Source organism: Apis cerana, linkage group LG5 (assembly GCF_029169275.1).
Source record: "Apis cerana isolate GH-2021 linkage group LG5, AcerK_1.0, whole genome shotgun sequence".
NCBI classification, from domain to species: Eukaryota; Metazoa; Arthropoda; class Insecta; order Hymenoptera; family Apidae; genus Apis; species Apis cerana.
The window spans coordinates 11,736,450-11,757,647 of record NC_083856.1 but is presented as its reverse complement, the minus strand read 5'-3'; the positions used below and the strand labels follow the sequence as shown (position 1 = coordinate 11,757,647).

Below are 21,198 nucleotides of genomic sequence, written 5' to 3'. Positions count from 1 at the left end.
ATAAATTTGAATGTTCAAATTCATATTCAAAAATTTTGTTGTATGATTTATAAAAATAAACTTTTTTATTGCAAATTTTATATAATTAAATTTTGAAAAAAATATCAGAACAAACAATCGAAGGTAAAAAAAAAAAATAATAAGTGATGAACAAAAAATATTTTAGCTTTTTATTTAAATATAAATTATTATCAAAAGATAAAATTATTTAATTGTTTAGTGATATTATTTATAGCATTTCTTTACTATTAAAAAATGAAAATTTTTAATGGCAATAGTATCCATATATTCATAAATAGTTCTCTTATCATCCACTAGATGTCCACGAGGAGCTAACTGTTCTCGCGTATGAAGTTAGATGACCGAGCTAATATCTTGAACAGGAAAACTACACTCGATAGTCATTCAGTAGGAGTACTACTGATCGATTTAGCAGATGATGATTGTCGGAGATGATTCCTGATTAAACTCCACTCCCTGACTTCCATTTTGCAACGACGGTTGTCAGTGGAATTTTCTGATGCTAAATCACTATTTTTTTTTTTTTTTGATTCTGGTGCCCATGATTAGTAATAAATAATAGTTTAAAAAAAATGCAACTATTACAATAAGATAGAGTAAAAATGAATATTGTATACAAGATTTAAAAAATGTTACGTATATTATGAATTTAATTAAATAAGATTATTTATTAAAATATATAAGAAGAATATCGTACGATCCATTAATCAACAATTCTATCAATTTTCTCGTAAACTATACATATAAATTGTCAAAAGAGATAATATGAGCAACAAGGATTCTTCGAAATTCATTAATGAGAAAGAGACAGCGTGATCTCGTGATCGATCGATGGTTTGATAATAAAGATATGGTCGAAATGATGCAAAAACAACGTCTTGACAATCTCGAGGACCGCAAAATAATGTATCAAGTTCGTTGCGATCCGCGAATTCGTCGCCACACTATTACGGGTTATAGTGTGCACCTTTCCGACCTCATTCAACTTTGAACCGCGTCGAGAACGATGGTGTACAAGGCACAAATATCTGCCACTGGCGCGTGTTGGAACTCTGTTTTACTCAACTCCCACCACCCATCCTCTCCGCTATCCCCACTTCAATTCATTTGTATCCCCACCTCGTATCGCTGTTTCTCTGTGATAAACCCGTGGATCGAGACACACGTGCGTATCGCATTCGTGGTGTATTGAAAAATGGAAAATAATGAGAAAAAAAGAAAAAAGAGAAGGGAATCATAGTATAGAGATAGTATCGTTGACAGAACGTTAAGTAGAAGTGCACAGGTTTCAAAAATGCGAATAAAGACCCGATTATCCGGGATTCGAGAGCGGATTTTCAGGTGTAGATTAGGAAATTGGTTCGGGACCGAGATGAGGAGATATGATGGAGATTAGGAGAGTGGGGTCGGAGCGACCGCCATATTGGAATATTAGGCTTAGGGAAGCGAATAGTTCAAGTGGGAGAGAGAGAAAGACAGAGACTGGCGAAATGGTCGTTTCGCAACCAGAGAATTCTTCTCCGATTTTGTGCAATTCGACCGGCTTTCAGGAATTCTTTCTTCTATCTATTGAGATAAAAAAAGAATATAACACGATAGTTTTTAAATTGAGAAATTTAAATTAGAAAGAACGAAATTCAAAGTAAATCTATCGAAAATATGGAAACTTAGAGAGAGACGAGATTAAAATATAAAAATATTACAAAAAAAATTAAAAAAATTTTTTTCACGATGGATCGAAAAATAAAGCGAAAATTAATTGGCAAAAAATTCATCCAAGCCATCAACCTCGATCGATACCAACCAACGCTTTATTTTCGAAGGGTAAATTTTTCGGCGGGAAAACGCGATAAACAGTTAAACAAAGAAAAATACACGCGAAAACGAAAAGAATCGTTTTCGTGACGAAATAAAAATCGGAGCAATCAAGATGACGGTGTTCGTGAGAAGCATATAATATTTTCCGCTAGTCAGAATGGAAGAAACTTCTCATCGTTTCGCGATACTCTCTCCAAATATACCAGAGAGAGAGAGAGACGACTCTATCCTCGAACCTTTCGTCCGTTCTCACGAGGAAAGCTCCTCGAGGCCATGCGGTTGGCCGAGGTAATTCCCCTGAAACGTTGCTTCCACGTTGCTCGACCGTAAGTTCGATCAACTTACTCGCCTGGTTTACTCGTACTCCTTCCTCTCTCTTTCTTCTCGGTCGAGAGAAAAAGTCGAGATATTCGATTTCTACGTTCGGTTTCGGCGCGAGAACTCGTTAATCGATTCGTGCACTACAGACTGCTTCAAAAGCAAATATTTCGTGCGTTCGTTATCGTTATCGATCGATTACGATAATTTACAAAAAAAAAAAGAAATAATCGAACATTTTGGAAATTTTGCTAATTTTTGTCATTTTCCTCGTTTGACCCGAGAATCCAAATCCTCCTTTTCTAATTTTTCGAAAGATATCTCGAAGATCGAGAAAAAGGGATCAGATTTGCGAACAACGGGATTATCGACTTGATAACGCGATCATCTTGGATTTTCCGCAAATTCCAAATTCTTCTCTATCCCATTCTCGATATTGAATGAAACATTGGACGAAGAACGAGAATTTCGCTACAAGAAAGAACGGGATGACGATATATAATTGGAATTTCGATCATTGGCGTAGACCAAGTTGGTGGTAACAGTTCGACGAGGAAACGATAATTTAGGCGGCGTTCCCTCGAAGATCGAGTCTTCGTGGAGATGACTTTAATCGCGTCTCCGAATCCCACCGGCCCCCGGGATCGAGCTCCATTATCGTAAATTAGTAGCTGCCCCGCTTCAAAGTTGCTTTCAAAACAGGCCGCGAGTGGCGCTTATTGTGCTGGGCCGGCCCATCTCCCGGGGTCGTTGTCTTAATTTCGTTCCAGTTTCTTTGTGCCCGGCATGCAGGAACTAATTATCGATACTTGGCAAGTTTCCAAACTCTCGACAATACGCCATTTTATATACATATATATATATATATATATTCTTGTAAATTTATTACGCGAAGAAAGAAAGAGAGAGAGAGAAGGAAAGATCGAAGGATCTTTCTTTCTTTTTTATTTTATCTTAAGGAAAGTGGTCGAGGAAAGGAGCGGGGAGTAAATAAACGGGATACGTGATTGGGTTTCGAGAAAATTTCATCTTCTGAAAATCGGTTCGATTACGAGCCGCTTCTCTGATAAATGGCGTCGCCTCGGTTTCTTTCGTGAATAAACGGAAGAGGTCGTTCGATCTGGGGAAAAAGGAGAATTGAGAAGTTTTTAGTGAAAAATAACACGGTTACCCGCGGTTGAAATTGACGGAGGTTAGAAATTCGGGTTATTTGATCAACTTATAGAAAGAATCTTGATAGATATTCGGAAAAATATAAAAGAGTGTAATAAAATTATTGAATCGTTATAAAAGTGATACAAAAATTCCTATACAGTTCGAAAGTCTGTGGTAAAATTTCTTCCCTTAATTCCTTTCCATAGACTATTTTAATTTCATTCTTTTATTTTTTTTTACCTACAACTCCTCGATTCATTTACAAAAAGAAATGTTCTCGATAAAATATCGTGTGAAATATTAAAAAGTATCTGAAAGAAAGAAAAAGAAAACATTTAAAATTCTTGAACCGCGTTCCAATCCCGACATGTTCGCGCATTGGTCGGATGGAAAAAAGGAGGGGAGAGAAAAAGAAGGGAGAGATGGCAGTTTGCTCAGTGGCTTAAAAGGCCGTTTGCCTCGAATCCAGAAGGTGCAACTCTACGCCAACAAATTGAGTTTACACCGTTGGAGCGTTTGCTTCGAGGCAATCCCTGCAGGAGGATTCTTGCCGAGGATGAATGGAAAATGCTCGAAAACTCGATCGAACGCCCTCGGACGATAAACGTTCCCGCGTGGCCGGGCTTCTCCTCGAGGAAAAATAAAATTGATCGCCTTTCTCCGCTACATCGACACACGTTTCCTCTCCTTCTTTGTTGCGCGATGGTATCCGTGTCTAATATCTAATCGCAGTTGTGAAAGTGGAGTTGAATGGTGAAATACAATAACCCTTCTGTAGAGATGACGAATGTAACGGATTTTGGATTTTTCGATCGAATGAAGCAAGGTATTTGATCAATAATTTATTTTATCTTGAATTACCATTTCTTTGAAAAGAAAATGTTTATTTAAGAAGGAACAAGTAAGGCAAATTAAAATTACGTTAATAAAATTAAGTCGTAGTTTCAGTGAGTTTCCTCCTTGTAATTAAAGCTTTTCCTTATTTATTTATATCATAGAAGATGATTTTTTCCCATAAAAATTCAAGCGTCGAAATAATGCAAAAGAAAGTAGATAATTTTCGGCGAAGAACAGTGATGTGCAACGTATGCGTTCTCATACTTGCTCGTGCACGCTCGTGGACGTTATCGCCTCAAGAGTTCAAACACACGGAGTCGCAAAGTGTGTTTTTCATACTTGGAGGCCGTGTCTGGTTTGGATTTGGCCTTTTATCAAGTGAACACGGAACGCCGCTCATCATCAACCACGAAGCGAATTCGCCTGGTTCCTCTGATAACGAGATGAACTTTCGACTAGGTAGTCTAAAGATGATACATGGATCATTAAGGAAACTAGTCTTACTAGTTATCATCAGTTCACCCTGATAATCTTGGCCGCGCCATCGCTAACCTCGTCTAACCTCGTTTTCTATCTTTTATCGCGTTCCGACCGACACTCTCTCTCTTTCTTTACTCTCTTAGAGAGGAAAGAGCAAGGGGAAAAATGAGCAAGGAGATAGAAAAATTAGAGGAGAAAAGAATTTTAAAAAAAGAAAAAGTAATAACGCGAAGTCGGGAAACTATGCACCCAATAAAACTAAGATTCTCTTGAATAAAGGAAAAGATATACAATGCGGTGGATAGAATGTTATAAAAAGCGTGTATAAAATGAAAACGCTTGGAGAATATGAAAAAAAATAATACGAGCGAAAGAGGATAGATAAAAAAAAAGAGAAAAGGAAAAAAAGATGTACAAAAAGTATCCATCCAAGTGTACGTACGGATGAAACATAATAAAAAGAAGAAACACCTATATCTAAGGAAAGATATTAAACCAAAAAAAGAAAAAAGAGAGAGAGAAGCCGGAGAGTCGTAAAAAGGATCGCAGAGGAGAGGATTAACCGCGTAATTGCGCACGGTTGTTCGAGCGTCCATCGTGTAATTAACGCACCCTATTAACACTCGTGTGTACACAGACTCACTCTGGAATTAGCTCGAAACTGGTTCTAGAACTAACGCGTGAACGTCTGAAAGGAACGCCCTCTGGTAAAATTACTCGGTTGTGTAGAGAAAGGAAAAAAAAATAGCATCTTTCGTAAAACTAATTTATGTTAAAAATTTATATTAAAAGGAAAAATGGTATATTCTTACTACGAGCCGCTTCCTACGTTAATAACACAACGAGGGGGAAGGAAAGGGAGAGGAAGATAGAGACAGTGCTCTACCGCTTGTCAATTACGAGGCTTCCGATAAAAGGAAACGAAATAATTGTTGTTACAGGTCGATAGCTCGCCGATAATTTTAGCTCGTCGGTTGACCGAGAACTCGAACCAGCCTTGTTCTAATTTCGCTGTTTCTTGGAGAGGACAAGAGGCGACGCCAACGGACAATAAAGGAAACTATCCCAAGAGCATCGAACGTGAATATTCGTTTCTTTCCCAGTTCGGAGAGGAAAGTAAGCCGATATGCTCTCTCGATCGAATCGTAAAATTCGATCGAGAAATCGTTTTTTTCTTCTTCTATTTTTTCCCCTCTCTTTTTCTTTTTCAATTGGCAAAGAAGACGAGATATCTCCTCGCAGATATTTTTATCTATCGCGAGTCTCGTTTGCTCGTAGGAGGGAATATAAAGAACGTTCCTTCCTGGAAAAGAGAAAATGCGGCAAAAAAAGGCGATCGCCTCTGAAGAAGCGATAGTACTGTGGACACCCATGAAATAATTATGACCTTCTCTCAACCCTCGACCGAAATTCATACGATTTTCAATAGCTTTCTTCCTCGTTCACGTTAAAAGGATCTCTCTTTTCTCTCTCGTTCGACTTTTAAATCACAATCTCTACCATTCCTCTGTTCGACAAATCGTTTCACGATTCCTTCCTCTTCCGATGAGAAAACGTCTTCCCTTCGCCTCATCCATTCACCATGACCCTCTCGATCCCTTCTCCCTTAACGGAGGTGGAGGTTAATCCCTTTGGGTTTACCACTTTTTTTTTTCTTTTTCTAAATTACACGTCTAACGTAATACAACGATTTTTTTTTTTGAAGACAAAGAAAATTTTATACTATCAATTCTCATCTCCACGATGAGAAAACGTCTTCCTTTCGCCTTCATTCATGACTCTCTCGATCCTTCCGCTCTTAACGGAGGTTAATTTGTTTTGGGATCACCATTTTTGTTTCTTTTTTTAAATTACCCATCTAGCATAATACGACGATTTCTTTCTTTTTTTTTAAAGATTTTATATCATAACTCTCCACGATGAGATAACGTCTTCCATTCACCTCCTCCCTTAACGGAGGTTAATCCCTTTGTTTTGGGATCACCGCTTCTTTTTTTTTAAATTACGCGTCTAACTAATTTCTTTTTTTTTTGAAGAAAATTTTATATTACTAATTCGCCTCATAGAAGAATATTGGAAAGAGTTTCAGAAAATTTCATCCATAAGGTATCGATCCTCTCTTTATAATTTCCCAAATTATTCGCGCCTTGATGCACGCGATCGAACGACGGCCAAATCATTTCCGTTTCCAGGCTCGACGATCCCGATCGACGCCCACGAACTTCCACTCGTCCCTTATTCATTCGAAACCGAAGTTTCGAACGAAATCGGCGCGGCTGGACCGAGCTCCGCCCAATTATTCCCACGAGCCGCGCGAAAAAATAGGATCGGGGTGGGGAGGAGGGCGAGCACTGCGGCTGACAAGCGATCAATTCTTTCGGCTGGAAGCAGGAAGCGCGGAATCCCCCATGGCGCGGGGAATCCCCCAAAGAGCCGTCTCTTCCCTCCTAAGGTTCGTGAAACTTTATCCGTTCCTCCCCCCTCCCCATCGATTATTCGTTTTCCATTCGATTCGATTTTCTATCTTCCTCCATCCACTTTTCCTTTCGTTCGAACGATTCGTAGAAAAAGGAGATGGAAAATGTATTTTTCTTTTTTTTTTTTTTAGAGGGAAATTGAAGAGAAATTTCGTCGTGGGTTTCGTTTGCTTACGAAACGAAGAATGTTTTGAGAACAAATGGATGGAATGTTGCTTTTAAGAGAAACAGGTGGTGTTTTGACGAACGAGAAGATAAACGAGCAAAGAGTTTTCATTGGAGTTTGGATTGGATTATTTTACATTGATAAAAATTTTATAAATTTTTGCACACGAGTCCAATTATCGGCGGAAGAATTAATTTTTTAAAAATGTTCCGTTCAATTTCCTGTTGAAAAAAAATGCGGAGAGAAGAGTTCGAAGAGTAGATAAATATCATTTTCGTCGTCCCTTGCCGCGGAAAGAACGATGAACATTTCCATTTTTCACCCCCGTTGCACCCCCGTTCCGCGCAATTTGGATCCGGATCGGAAACCCATTCGGCATCTTCTTGATCGACGCGCGAACGCCGACCTCGAGAAGATCACCACCCCTCCTACCGTGCATCGCCTTTCGTTCTCATTTCTTATTCCCCCACCATCTCTTTCCAACAATTCTCTTACCAATAAAATTCGATCGTTTCAAAACGCGCGATAACGCGTTCCCGCTCTTTTATCGTAACATGATAAATTCAAAATGAGGTATGACACATTGTATTGCATGCGCTGATCGACGCTGATCGCGCTATTACCAACCGTGATATGTTAAATAATCACGATAATGTCGTTTCCGAAAAGTCAAACGAGCATTTAAATCGTGCGATAGAGTCGGGATAAACGAGATGAATTTTTCACGGGTCGAATAATTGTTCGAGAAGATAAATTCGATTCCGATTCTTTTCGCGATACAATTCTCGAGGACGTGTGAAAATTTTCGGAAACGATCGAAGTAAAGGCGTCGAAAGAAAGAGAGAAAAAAAAGGTACGAGGAGTAGTACGAGTTATTCTCGTTTGCCTACTTTCTCTTTTTTCGTTGATACTGAGTGTTCGAGAAGTATACGATCGAGTGTTTAAAATTGTATATTAGATATAGGCAACGAGTCGAATAACGTTCTCGTGCGAGAAGATAAGTTCGATTCCAATTCCTTTCGCGATATATTCTCGAGGATGCGCGAAAATTTTCTGAAACGATCGAGGCAAGCCACGAGTAAAGATATCGAGAGAAAGAAATTACTGCGCGTTCGAGAAACATCGAGAGATCTTAGATATAGATAACGATTTTTACGAGTCGAATAACGTTCTCGTAACGCGAGAAGATAAGTAGGATTCTATTTCTTTCGCGAGAGAAGACGCGTGAAAATTTTTGGAAACGGTCGAAAGCCTCGAAAAAAGGGAAAAAAATATTATAGATCAGATAGAAGACGAGGAATATACGAGTTATTCTCGTTTGTCTAATTTCTTTCGCTGTGCATTCGAGAACTTGGATATAGATAACGATTTTTACGAGTCGCGAGAAGATAAGTTCAATTTTATTTCTTTCGTGATAGAATTCTACATTTCTACAGATGAAGACGCGTGAAAATTTTCGAACGATCGAGGTAAGCCACGAGTAAAGATGTCGAGAGAAAGAAATTACTGCGCGTTCGAGAAACATCGAGAGATCTTAGATATAGATAACGATTTTTACGAGTCGCGAGGAGATAAGTTCAATTCTATTCCTTTATATATAATATAATAGATGGAATTTCGAGGTGAAGACGCGTGAAAAATTTTCAGAAACGATCGAAGCAAGCCACGAAATAAAGAGAAAGAGAAAAAGTTTTGTCAGCGAAATTACTGCGCGTTCGAGAATGCACGATCGAGTGGACAGAATTATTATCCACTCGAAATCCTAGGCATCCTTGCAGAGAACGGATCCAGCTAAGATCGCACTTAACACCCTCTCATTAAGTTTCATTAAATTTTTTCCCAACGTTCTAATACGTTCGAAAGAATGCCTTTCCCCTTTCCCTTCTCTTTTATCGATCTTTTCCACCGGGGAACGTTCGAAAATCGAATGGAGAAAAAGAAATGTGAAAATTCTTATCTCGTACGAGAAATTCTTCTTAAATATTATAATATTTAAATAATATTATTCGAACAGGAGAACGACATTTCTTTCTCAACTCATCTTCCCCTGCCATCATTCATATCTCGTACACGATGAAATGGGAGAAGAAGGAGAGGCAAGACTCAATCGGGACGCGGTTTATTTTTCCATTCACGAAGTGGAAAAAAAAAACGGAGAATCGATCTTTCATCGATGAACAGGGGGGGAGTCGGTGGCAATTATTCTCAACGAAGAAGCACGTTTCCGGCAATTTTCACGGACTGGTACGCCGTCTCGAATCGAGCAGCGTGTGCCCTGATGATTCGTGCTTCTGTCTGTACATCACCTATATATGTGTGTACTGTATTAGTATGTATATCTGTATCTATATATATATATACATACATATATACACTATATTCCTAAATAATACGCGTGTGTGGGAGGCGGACCGATGAAGGTGGAGGGTCGTCGGTGTAAAAGCAACGACCGGAGCTGACCTGAATCCACGGCCGGGGCGATGAAAAGGGAGCAACAAAAGCTGCACGCGGGACGAGGACGAGAGTGAAAATACGGAAAATAGGCCGTTGTGCAGGGCCACCTTGTGCAACTATTTTGTGGAACGTCGATTCCTTCACACCATACCCCGCCGTACGGAAGAATCCGTAACCTCTACCAACACCAAAACCTAACCTAACTCTCCCTTCTCTCTCTCCAAGACGCCAACCATGCCAACCCCTCCTGCAATCCTTTCTTTGCATGGATAAACGGTTAATGTTCGTTCAAATGTTTCTCTCGAACACGTCAGGAAGGAGATGGAAATAAAAATGCAGATGAAAAATTTTCGAAAGGAAATTTAATTTAGGTAATTTTCGAAGCCGAATTCGATTCTTTAGTCATCGTTAAAGTGCGGAAACTGGAAGATAGAGTAATTAATACGCGAGCTCCAATTAAGCGAGCGACTCGAGAGTTTCCTATACTCGATCAGCCGTTTGTGTCCGTTTCGACACGGCCGCTCGTGGATAATTATTCCCAACGAGGAGGGGGGGTCTCGTCTCCCCCAGATTAATCGTACGCTTCGTTCTCCGAACGGGATCGAATATCAAACTTCGTTCTATCAATTAATGCAATCCTGATGATTCATTCAATATCGACTGAATGTTTTAAACAAAATGGAAAGTGTGCACCAACGTGACGTAATTAACGTACGTTTCTCTCTCTCTCTCTCTTTCTCTCTGAGTTGCTTCTTCTCGAGATAATCGAATTACTTGTGCACCTCTCGTTTTATTATTTACGTTATATTTCAACGAAGGAGCGGATAAAGTTTTTTAAATGGAAATTCAAATGAGAGGATAAAAGTTTATCAAGGATGCTTGCGCTACTTAATGTTGTAACGGGCTTCGTTGGGTTTTCGTGGATTAAAACGTTGGATGGAATTCGCCTATGCGGGCGTTGAAAAATATTTTTCTCGTTCCTTTTTATTTCTTTCTTTCTCTTTTTTTTTTTTTAGAGTTTTTTAACAGAAAGAAGATGGCGTCAGGTTTCTGTATTCCATTTTAATAGTTTTTAATAAAAGCGAAAGGCTTTCGATCAAATTTTGAATGGCGGAAATGGAAAGTAGAAAAATTGTGGAATCGTGCCTCTTCTTTTTTTATTTGGAAAAAAGAGCAAAATTTAACCTGTCCCACCTGCCTTTTAAGCGTTAATTTCTACGACGATCGGCATCGAAAGTACGAAAAAAACAAAGCGGCGCTGCCTCCGTGTTGACCAATCCACTTTCCCCTACCTAAACGTCTTGTTCAACCAAAGCGTGTGTACCGAGCGAATAAGCATCGTCCATCCACGTAGTCCAGTCCCCGCGTAAAGTGGTAATCGATGTCGAACCACGCTTGTTTGCTTACTTCTCCCTCCACCTCATCCTTTCCCCCTCCACTCTCGCGGCACGCATGCACGTGGTACAACGCACACCCGTCGTCTCGACGAAACTTGGAAACACTTCCAAGGGAATATCTTTCCCCCCTCCCCTGTAACAAATTGGACGTCGAGAAGTCTTTAACAACAAATTACTTAAGAATGGTTAAGATTAAGATGATGTCAAGATTAGTAAAAATCCAAGGTCTTCGTGGTGAAAATCGTACGAGGAGTCACGTTTCGCGGTGAAATTTCATTGTTTTAGAGGAAACGAGATGGTAGAAATTTTGTTCGAACGAGAAAGGATTTTGAAAAGATTTTCTGGTTTTTGATTATGGTCAGAATCACCTAGCTTAACCTAATCAATGCGTAATTTGGATGTATAATATATAATAATAAAAATAATAATTAAAAATTGTATAATAATTGATACATATATATATATATAATAATTAAAAAAATTTATAGAGAAGCAGCATTTTGAATATATGACCGATCGACCAAAAGATATCGCTTAGAAACTTCTAATAATTTATTTACACGTGTCTCAAGAAAAAAAAAAAGAAAATATTTTCTGATCTCTTGGTAAAAGAGAAACTCTCAATTTTGCGAGGGCATCTTTCGTCCTCAACGGAAGTGGAACAACCTTCTACACACACACATAGTCAAAGGGAACCCATCGTGAAGAAGAAAAATGTCGAAAAGATGGATCTTGCGTGTCGCCGAAAAATCGAAAAAGAGAGAAGTTTTTTTCTTTTTTTTTTTTTAGATTCGAGCTACTTTGAAAGTATAATTCCTAATTCACTGGCTCAAAATTGAGCCTCGTTCGCTTGTGTCGTCTCCAACGCTTTTCAATTTTGTTCGGCCAATTTCCTTCTCTTCGTCGTCGAGCATTCACCCTTAGTCGGATAGGTTGATTGAGTCAGATAAACGAGGTGGTCGTTTAGAAGATTCTTCGATTGTTTCTTTTCTTTCTCTCTCTCTCTCTCTCGTGCAACGATTTCGTTTTATTATAAACGTATCAGGATGAATTTATAATAAATTTGATCGATTATTTCTAGGAATTGTATGTATATTATGCTCTGGACAAAGTAAAATCAATTGTAAGAATTCGAATCGATTGATTTCTCGAATATTTTTAAGGCAACGGATTTATATTATACGTGTTAATGTTTATAACAATTGGTACAAATTCCGAGTGCTTGATTAACAACGATTTCGTATCGAGATGAATTTATAATATTGGTAGGAATATTTTTAAAACGATGGATCTATATTAAACTCGGGAAGAAATAAAATCAATTATTTACATCGAATTTAATCGAATATTTTTAGAGCGATGTATTAATTCTTATACCTGATATATTACTAGTAAAACATTTGAAACGTACCGTTTAAATTAAGAAATTAAATCGCAAATTAGTTCTTGTTAATAAAGCTTTGAATTATCTTATTCTTGATTTAAGAATTATCCTAATTATGGTAGAAAATTTTTAATCTTATCCAATCATAAATATATGTATCCGTCCGTTTAAAATAACTCGACGAGAACCGAGTCACTTTTATTACCGGTAGACAAGCTTTACGATTATGCCCCACGCATAAAAAGGGATCCTCTATATCGCGAAAAACTGACTTTCTTACCGTAGGCTGGGTCGACGTGTAAACGCCTGGGAGCACCGCTATTGGACGGTTACCTATAACAGAAGAGTAACAAAATTTATGGAGATAAGAAGCACCGCTTAATACGAGAAATCTAAACCTTATCAAGTTTTGTAAAAAAAAAAAAAATAAAATAAAATAGAATTCTTTGGCAAGTTGCCCATTTTCGATCTCGTGGTCAGAATATAAGACGTTGAAATTCATAACGAGATAAGATTAAGCGAGAGATAAGATAAAGTTTGCTCCACGTTTAATAAATCGATGTACAACGAACGAATACCTCGACCAAAGAGAACGAAGAGTTAATGATCAGTGAAATTGCGATCGTAACACGGTACGGACATCGTTGGTTTTACGGTCTTCGTTTCCTCCACCGTCCACGAACGATAAATGATGGCGGCGGGCGATTCTTGCGCGGTTTTGCCGCCATTGTTATTCCATCGAAGAAACCAGACGCTGGATTTAAACGACATTCCAATTTGAAGAATTCGTCGAGGGAAGCGACGTTTAAAGGAAATGTTTTCGAAATGATCTCGACGGCACCTGTTACTCTTTAATGTCACCGGGACGTATTCGTTTCAATATTTTCTCGACACAGGATGGAACAGAATCGAGCAGATTATCGATCGAGAATTAATATCCCGCGCGGAAATAATTCTGGATAAACAGAATCATTCCTTTCCATACGGACGAATCAATATTTCACCAAGATATCGTTTCACGAGGTCGTATATATAATCGAATTTGCCGTACCGAAAAATTCATTTATCTTTCGAATGATTTCGTGCCGCGTGTGCATAGGCGGAAGTGATTAAAAATGAAACGAGATATCGAACGCGTCTCGCTTGTTTGCACGCTCACTCGATACTCTAATAATATATCCAGATACGTGAGTGCCATTCCTCTCGCCTAACTATCCTCCGATATTTATCCAATAGAAAAAAAGAGTGAGTGAGTGTGTGTGTGTGTGTGTGAGACAGAGAGAGAAATATGGAAATTTTCGTATTAAATATTTTCAGAATCAATCAGAATTGTTTTTATGAACAACGACCAACTACTACCGACTACTATTCTCTTTCTCTCTCTCTTTCTTTTTCCATCGTTTCTCGTTAGCCTCGTGTTATGCCATTCCATGCAATAGAGGAGGGGAAAAGAATTGTAAATTCCAAGTGATTTTGTACGCGCGCTTCGAATCCGACAGATACCGATATACCGAGATACATCATTCTCATCCTCGATCGACCGACTGAGGAGATCGAGGTCTTATATTTATTATTATTATCACGAACGAAAAGAAAGAACGGGAGGGGAAGAGAATCGAATCGAACCGACTGTGCGCGAGCCAACGACTTTCGATATTCAAGAAGAGACGTGCACTCGCGTCTCTGCTCGCTCCAATACGTCGCGCGCCATGACTCCTCCATGACTCCTCGACTATCTTGAGATAACGCGTAGATCACGGCCGCCGCCGATCGATATTTTTCATTTTCTTTTACATCTCTCCTTCGAAAATATACTTTTAGGAAGGGCCTAGAATGCTATTCTTTATGCCAGATGTCAGGATATGGAGATTCAGAAAACGTGTAAAAAAAAAAAGAATGGCGGGCGTTTCGTTTCATTTCGTATGCGAAGAATGTCAATTTTTCGATTTTAGTCAATTTAGAATCGGTTCTTCCCTCTTTCCTCCCAAATATTTTTAATACTTATCATTTTTACGAATATATATTCTTTATTAAAATACAGAAATATTCGTATATATGTATAAAAAGAGTGGCGAGAATTTTGGGTACATTTTAACGTATAGAGTTGAAATTCTATTCCATTTCGTTTCGTGTGCGAAGAATACTATTTTTTTTTTCGATTTTTTCAATTTACCAAGAACTCTTTTCTCCTAAATATTTTTAATACTTATCACTTTAAGAAATTTTTTTATCGAAAATTTTTACTAGTCCTTGGAATACAGGATATGTGAAAAAAAATGGCGGATTTTACGTGAATTTTAACGTACAGGATTGGAATTTTTTGCGTATAGAATACGACTTTTTCAACTTTTCGACTTAGGAAGAATTCTTTCCCTTTTTTTTTTTACATTTTCCAAATATTTTTAATCACTTTCCCATTCCATATTTATGAAAGCATATAAAATACTGTTTAAAAAAACACCCGCAAAAAGATTCTTTCAATTAAAAGAAAGCTGATAAAAAAAACTCTCCATCCAATTAAAATACGTAAAATGGATACAAAAAAAAAAAAAAAAAAAAAAAAAAAAAACGTTCTTCCAATTAAAAAACATAAAAAAAAAGGACACTCTGGAAATATATAGTTCATCCAATTAAAATAAAAGGCTGGAAAATGTGGATAGTTGGAATAATCTTTTGCCAAAAATTAAAAAGGAAAAGCAATATTCGAAATCACGATCAACTTTAAAATTCGTTGCATTAAATATGGATCTTTTACGGTGGAATGAAAATATAAGACAAAAAAAACTATCGACAACTGATTAAACGGAGACCAACTTTTTTTTTCACGGTCAATCAGGAAGATTAAAGATAAATTTTTGTTTACTATTAGAATTTTACGTGATCCTTTTCTTTTTTTTTTTACCTTTTCTTTTCAACTCTTCTTGTACAATCCCATAATGGGATTCTCCACCTCTTTCACACATTCGGCAAAGACGATGCAAAAAGACTGTGCAAAAAGTCTGCTCCAATAATTCGAGATCCCCAGCTCGCTTTGAGGCCGAAGGCGGTCAATACGCTTTGAATCTTCTCTTCTTAATCTCTAAGGCAACGTTATTTCGGGTCAAATTTGTCCAATTGGATCGACACAATACTCGAATTTCCTCTCAAACTTCCACCTTTCACTCCCTTTTTTCTTCCACTTTTTCGAAAGACTTTCCATCTCGAGCCAATTTTCAAACATGTAGCATCTTCGAAAGTCTCTCCTCTTTCAAATTTAAAGGAGAATCAAATTTTGGAAGATCGAGTCAATATAATGTCTTCGAACGTCTCGAAATTCCCGCCATTTCTTTTCTCCTCTTCCGCACGTTCGAATTTAAAATTCAGATGTTCGAAAAAATGCTGTTTCTTTTCCGCACTTTTAAATTCAGAATCGAGAATTTGAATTTTAAATCGAATTTTGAAATGTAATATTTTCGAACATTCTTTTTTTCAAATTTTTCCTCTTCCTTCCATTTTCGAATTTCAGCATTTGGAAGATCGATCTCGAATTTTCGAAATATTCGAAAAAGCTCTTTCTCTTCTTTTGAATTCACAATCCAACGTTTGAAAGATCGATTTTAAATCAAATTTCGAAATATAACATTTTCAAATATTCTCGCAAGATTTACCATTGCGATAAATTCGAGATGGAAATTTATCTGATCACTGGTCCGCGATAAATCTGCGATTGTTGCGATAAACCTTTCGCGAATGTTTTTAAAACGTTTTTCACGAAGATAGAAATCAATTTTTCTTTACCTTTCATATATAAAAGTTGGAAGTATTGTGTATCTTGTAAACATAAATCTGAGAATATTGGTAAGAATAGAGGTAAGAATACAGAGCAACTTTTAACATTACATCACGATAAACAAAAGATTCGGCAATCAATTAGTGTAAGTTACATTCTCAATCTGAAAGTTAGATAGTTTAAAAATCTCTTTACTTAATCCAAGAATCGAATCACTGATAAATAATTATTCGATCAATTGATTTTTTAAATCTTTACTTTTCAAAAAAGCATAAATAATAATTAATCTTCGGAGAAAATATAATTTAAGGATTGTTCAATCCTTCGAATATATTTCAAGAAGATGATAGACTTAATATTCTTCAAAGAGAAACGCGAGATGTAGTAAAATTTGAAAGAGGTAGAGAAAATAAATTACGAAGATTCGATTTAAAAATGAAGGAGAATGCAAGAAAGAAGAGAATTTCTTTCGTTGAAATTAAATCGTTCCCGTTTACCAAGAGAAAAAGATCCCACCGCGAGAACATCAAATAGAACGTAAGTATGTGTATACGAATTTTCAAGCATCTAAAAATACCTAACATTTTGCACTTCGAGAATCGAGTCGACATTACCCGAGTAAATAAAAATTAAGCATTAACATCCAGGGAAAAAGATGCAGAAACGCATCGTTTTCTCTATTTTTATTCATTTATTTTTTTTTTTTCTTTGAAGATAATTTTGTTTTAAAGCAAATGAATATTTAAGAAACATTTTAATCCAACAGGGAACAACAACCAAACGCGGTATTTCAAGGAGAAAGAAAAATGAAAATTTTTGATTTTCACAAATGAAGCTGTTAAAAGCAGACGAGACGAGTGAAGTACAAAGTACTGTGCATTGGTGGAAAGAAGTCTCGCGGGACGGCAAGAGGGATTCTTCCTTAGGACTGCCTATCTCCACTTCAAACGCTTTGTTGACATAGCAATACAAGAACTATAATTTGAATATTCAAAATCATAAAAATTAATTTCATTTTCATGAAATTACGTAGTAGTATATAGAAATTACGTGTATAATCATCCAAGACTGGAAGCTGAAATATTTTGGAAGTTATGTACGATGTATCTAGGTTATTCGTAAACGTACTTTATAAATTATTATCTTAACTACGTTCCGCGTTAACCAATCAAACCTGCGTTTCTTCCACGAGACTTCTTTCCATCACAATATTTATTCACTGCTGAAAAAAAACTCAGCAGTACGGCAAGAAAAGTCCTTCAAACACTTTGTTGACAATCCTAGTAGTGGAAAAGCTATAATTTGAATATTCAAAAATTATAAAAATTAATTTCATTTTCATGAAGTTACGTATTAGAATAATCATACAAGATTGAAATATTTTTGAAACTATCTATAGTATATCTAGCTTATTCGTATACTTGAATACGAAATTATATTTGTAAATTAAACTGTACAATCAAATCATAATTAGCCTACGCATATTGATGAAAAATAAAAAAATTTTAATATTATAATCGATACATAAAATACTATACTATATGGACTACTACTTCTATGCCTATGTAACGTATCGAGGTTTAAATACAGTTGTTCTGGATTAGTATATGTGACAAATACCACGGTAGAAACAAGAATGCGTGTGAAAGTAGGCGTTTCCTTTTACATTAACCAATCAGACCCGAGTTCCTTCTGCGAGTCTTCTTTCCACTTCAGTGAACAATATTATTCACTGCTGAAAAAGTCTCGCAGGACGACAAGAAAAGTCCTTCAAACGTTTTGTTGACAATTCTGACACCACAAGCTTATACATTAGTAGTGAAAGATATAAATATTTTAAATATTCAAAATCGTAAAAGTTATTTTCATTTATGAATTTATATTAGGATAATTATCTAAGATTGAAATATTTTTGAAATATAGTGTGTACATAATTACATTTATAAATTAAATTATCGTTACAAATTATAACTATACATTTTATATTATATATTGTCGTTAAAATGAATTCTATTTCTATACGCTAATGCATCGAGATTTAGATCGTCGTTTTGGATTCGTGAAAATAGAAATATTGGATTTCCTTCCATATTAACTAATCACATAAGACTTCTTTCCACCAGTGAATAGTACATTACTTGGAATTTAAATTTTCTATTCTTCTTTAGAAGGAGCTTTTCCAACGAGTGTGATTGTATTCTCGAGAATCTTTCTCGAACAAGAAATCGAACACAATGCTACATGTGTTTCACAACCTTTCAATCCCGATCGATAAAGTCTCTCCCTGGAAGAAGAGAGTATACATTAGGCGGGCCGGTGTAAAATATGCGGAGGAAACGCGACACTCTCGGCCGATCTAATAAAATATTCGATACTTTGCATAGTGAAAACTCCTATCCGAACTCCTGTCGTCCCGAATTTCCACTCTCCCAAGAGTGAAACTAACTAGAGCGTTTCACGAAACAAGCGCGCAGCCGGGGAAACGATTCGCTCGAACGCGGAGCCAACGAGCAAACGCGAGCCATCTGTTTTTGTCGGGATAGAAAAAAAAAATTACCCCTTTACAATTCCCAATTCGCAATTAAAACTGTAACGATTGGAACGGAATTAATCGGCGAGCTGGAAACATCGAAACGTCGGGTTGAAATTTTTGGGCGTGAAATGTTTACTTTCACAATCGTGCAAAAATATCTCTCGCATCGTTTCTCCTTCGTTTTTCGACAACATTTCATCCCATTCTCGAAACTAATTATAACATCAAATCCCACTTTTGTCCGCCCATCTCTTTACAATCCCTGTTAAGGACACGTGACGCATCTACGATGAGAGAAGTCGTTAAAAGAGGATGAAAGGTTATTACGAAAACTTGGAATAAAGGGATAAGGATCAAAATTAATCTTTCTAACTCCGATATCATTCGTCAAGAAAATTTTTTTTTCGCGCGCTTTCTCCGTTTCCGTAACTACGATCCGTTTCTCTTCGAAAAATATCAAGTTGTTAAAAATGATGATGAAACTATATACAATTATCACGAAAACTTGGAATACGAGATAAGGATCGGAAAAAAATTAATGTTTCTAACTTCGATATCATTCGTCAACAACAAACCGTTCCTCTTCGAAAAATATCAAAACGTCTGGCCGTTAAAACGTCTGGCCGTTCAAGAGTCAACAAACGCGCTCCTACTTTCCTTCTCCCCTTTTCTCTCTCTCTCTCTCTCTCCTCTCGTCGCGGCGGCAGTCGCCTCATAATTAACCAAACTTGTTGATGCGACACGAGGGGAAAAGCACGACTCTCCCCGGCTTTAAGGCCGCGGGGGAGAGAAAGTCAACGAGGCGTCGTCACTCGCCTTGGACGCGTTTTCCGCGGAAAGGAGAACGCGTCGCGGCCAATTAATAGCGGAAGGGAAAGCGGGCGTGCAGAAAGTCCCCACGACTCTCCTCTCTCTCTCTCTCTCGCGACGCCACCTCTTCTCTTCTGTCCTCGACCCTAGTTCACTCCATCCGCCTCTATAGTTTCAGTAAACTCGAAGAGAGAATCCACCGCTCGAAAACGTCGTGGTTTAAGCCTTCGAGCGTTCCTAGCGTCCCGACAAGCTTGGAAGTTGGCAATGATGCTTAAGAAGGGGACGGCCTCTCGAGAAAGGGATTTGTTTCGATGTTTTATGCATGGATCGTGTGCGTCGGTTGCGCAAAAAATTGAAATTTGATAGCGATGGATATTCTAAAAGTAAAACTTTCGACTAACGTTTTTTTTTTTTTTTTTTTTTTTTTGATTTAAGGAGAAAATGAAAAGGAAGAAAAATATCACGATATCGTGTGATTTTACAAAGGGAAATATTGTTTGAATACAAAAGATAAAAAGTGATTCAATGAATGGAAATTATTTTATTGAATTTCATTGGATTTTTACTTGTTTACACCGAGTGTTACCGTTTCGAGTGTTATTTGCATCGCGATAATTGATTTTCGAAAATTAATGGAAAATTGATGGAAAACAGCCTCGTCGCGTGTGAAATTCGAATCGCGTGTTGAATATATGAATTTCGTAGGGGATTAATAAGCCAGGCGTAAATGTGTAATTTAATATACCATTAAAATACGTATAAAACAAGTATAACTAAATTTCATAGGATTAACGGGTGACCACAAATGTAGTCTCCGACTACTGATCGTCGCGCTGCAGATGATGCCTGACCACAATCGGTTCAAACCACTGAATCCATACTGGAATAGAGGGCGTCTCTCTAAACACTACTTACTCTACTCTGACTTTTATACGAATGCATTCGCCAGAAGTTGATTTTAACTTTAATTTAAAGATTAACTTTCAACTTACTTCACTCTACTAATTTTAACCGTTCAAATGTTGAAGAAGAAAAGTTTATTTTCTCACTCTAGAAACATCACGCGATTATCGACCGATGGATAACAAACAAAAATTGACGAAAGTGAAACAGAATAAAAAATTTTAACGAAACTTTCTAATCGAAGAAATTTCTAATTTCTATAATTTGTTAATAAAGTTGTTACTATGAAAAATTGTTCTCAACCGATAACAACGCGTAAGACGAAAAAAAGTGAAATAAAGACGAAGCGAAGCGGCGTAAATTCTCGAGATTCGATTATAGAAGTATTCTGCTCGCATCGAAAAAAAAAAAAATAAATAAATAAAATCGAAGCGGAAAGAAAAGAATTTTTAAGGGGGAAGAAAACGCTTGGCTTGCCTTCTCCGCCGCGGGCGCAAAGGGACAAAAGGGCAAAACTTCGTGTTTTAACTCGTTATAAAACACGTTACAACGGTCAACGAGAAACGAAAAACGGGAAAACGGGCACAGCGAGAGGAAAGAAATTGCACCATAATTTAATTAAACTGTTGCAACTCGGTTTTCGCCTTGTGGTCATGAGATATGCTCAGAGCCC

The 21,198-nt window shown here is 37.2% G+C and overlaps 1 protein-coding gene and 1 long non-coding RNA gene across 10 annotated transcripts in view; one reads left to right on the top strand and one right to left on the bottom strand.

Moving 5' to 3' along the window:
• The window catches only part of LOC107997818 (acetylcholine receptor subunit alpha-like), a 75,835-nt gene that overhangs the window by 45,111 nt on the left and 9,526 nt on the right, over positions 1-21,198 (bottom strand). For 6 of the 9 annotated variants that reach the window (XR_009829795.1, XM_017056675.3, XM_017056667.3 and 3 more), the window contains one exon: positions 12,788-12,840. The exons of 2 other annotated variants lie outside the window; for them this stretch is intronic. The gene's annotated coding sequence lies outside the window, so the exon portion shown is untranslated. Of the gene's footprint in view, positions 1-12,787; positions 12,841-13,085; positions 18,561-21,198 lie in introns of all 9 variants that reach the window. One more of the 9 variants, XM_062075336.1, reaches the window with a different exon arrangement.
• On the top strand, positions 415-10,075 carry LOC133666123 (uncharacterized). The gene is made up of 2 exons (XR_009829797.1): positions 415-7,081; positions 7,238-10,075. It is a non-coding gene; the product is annotated as an uncharacterized LOC133666123 (long non-coding RNA).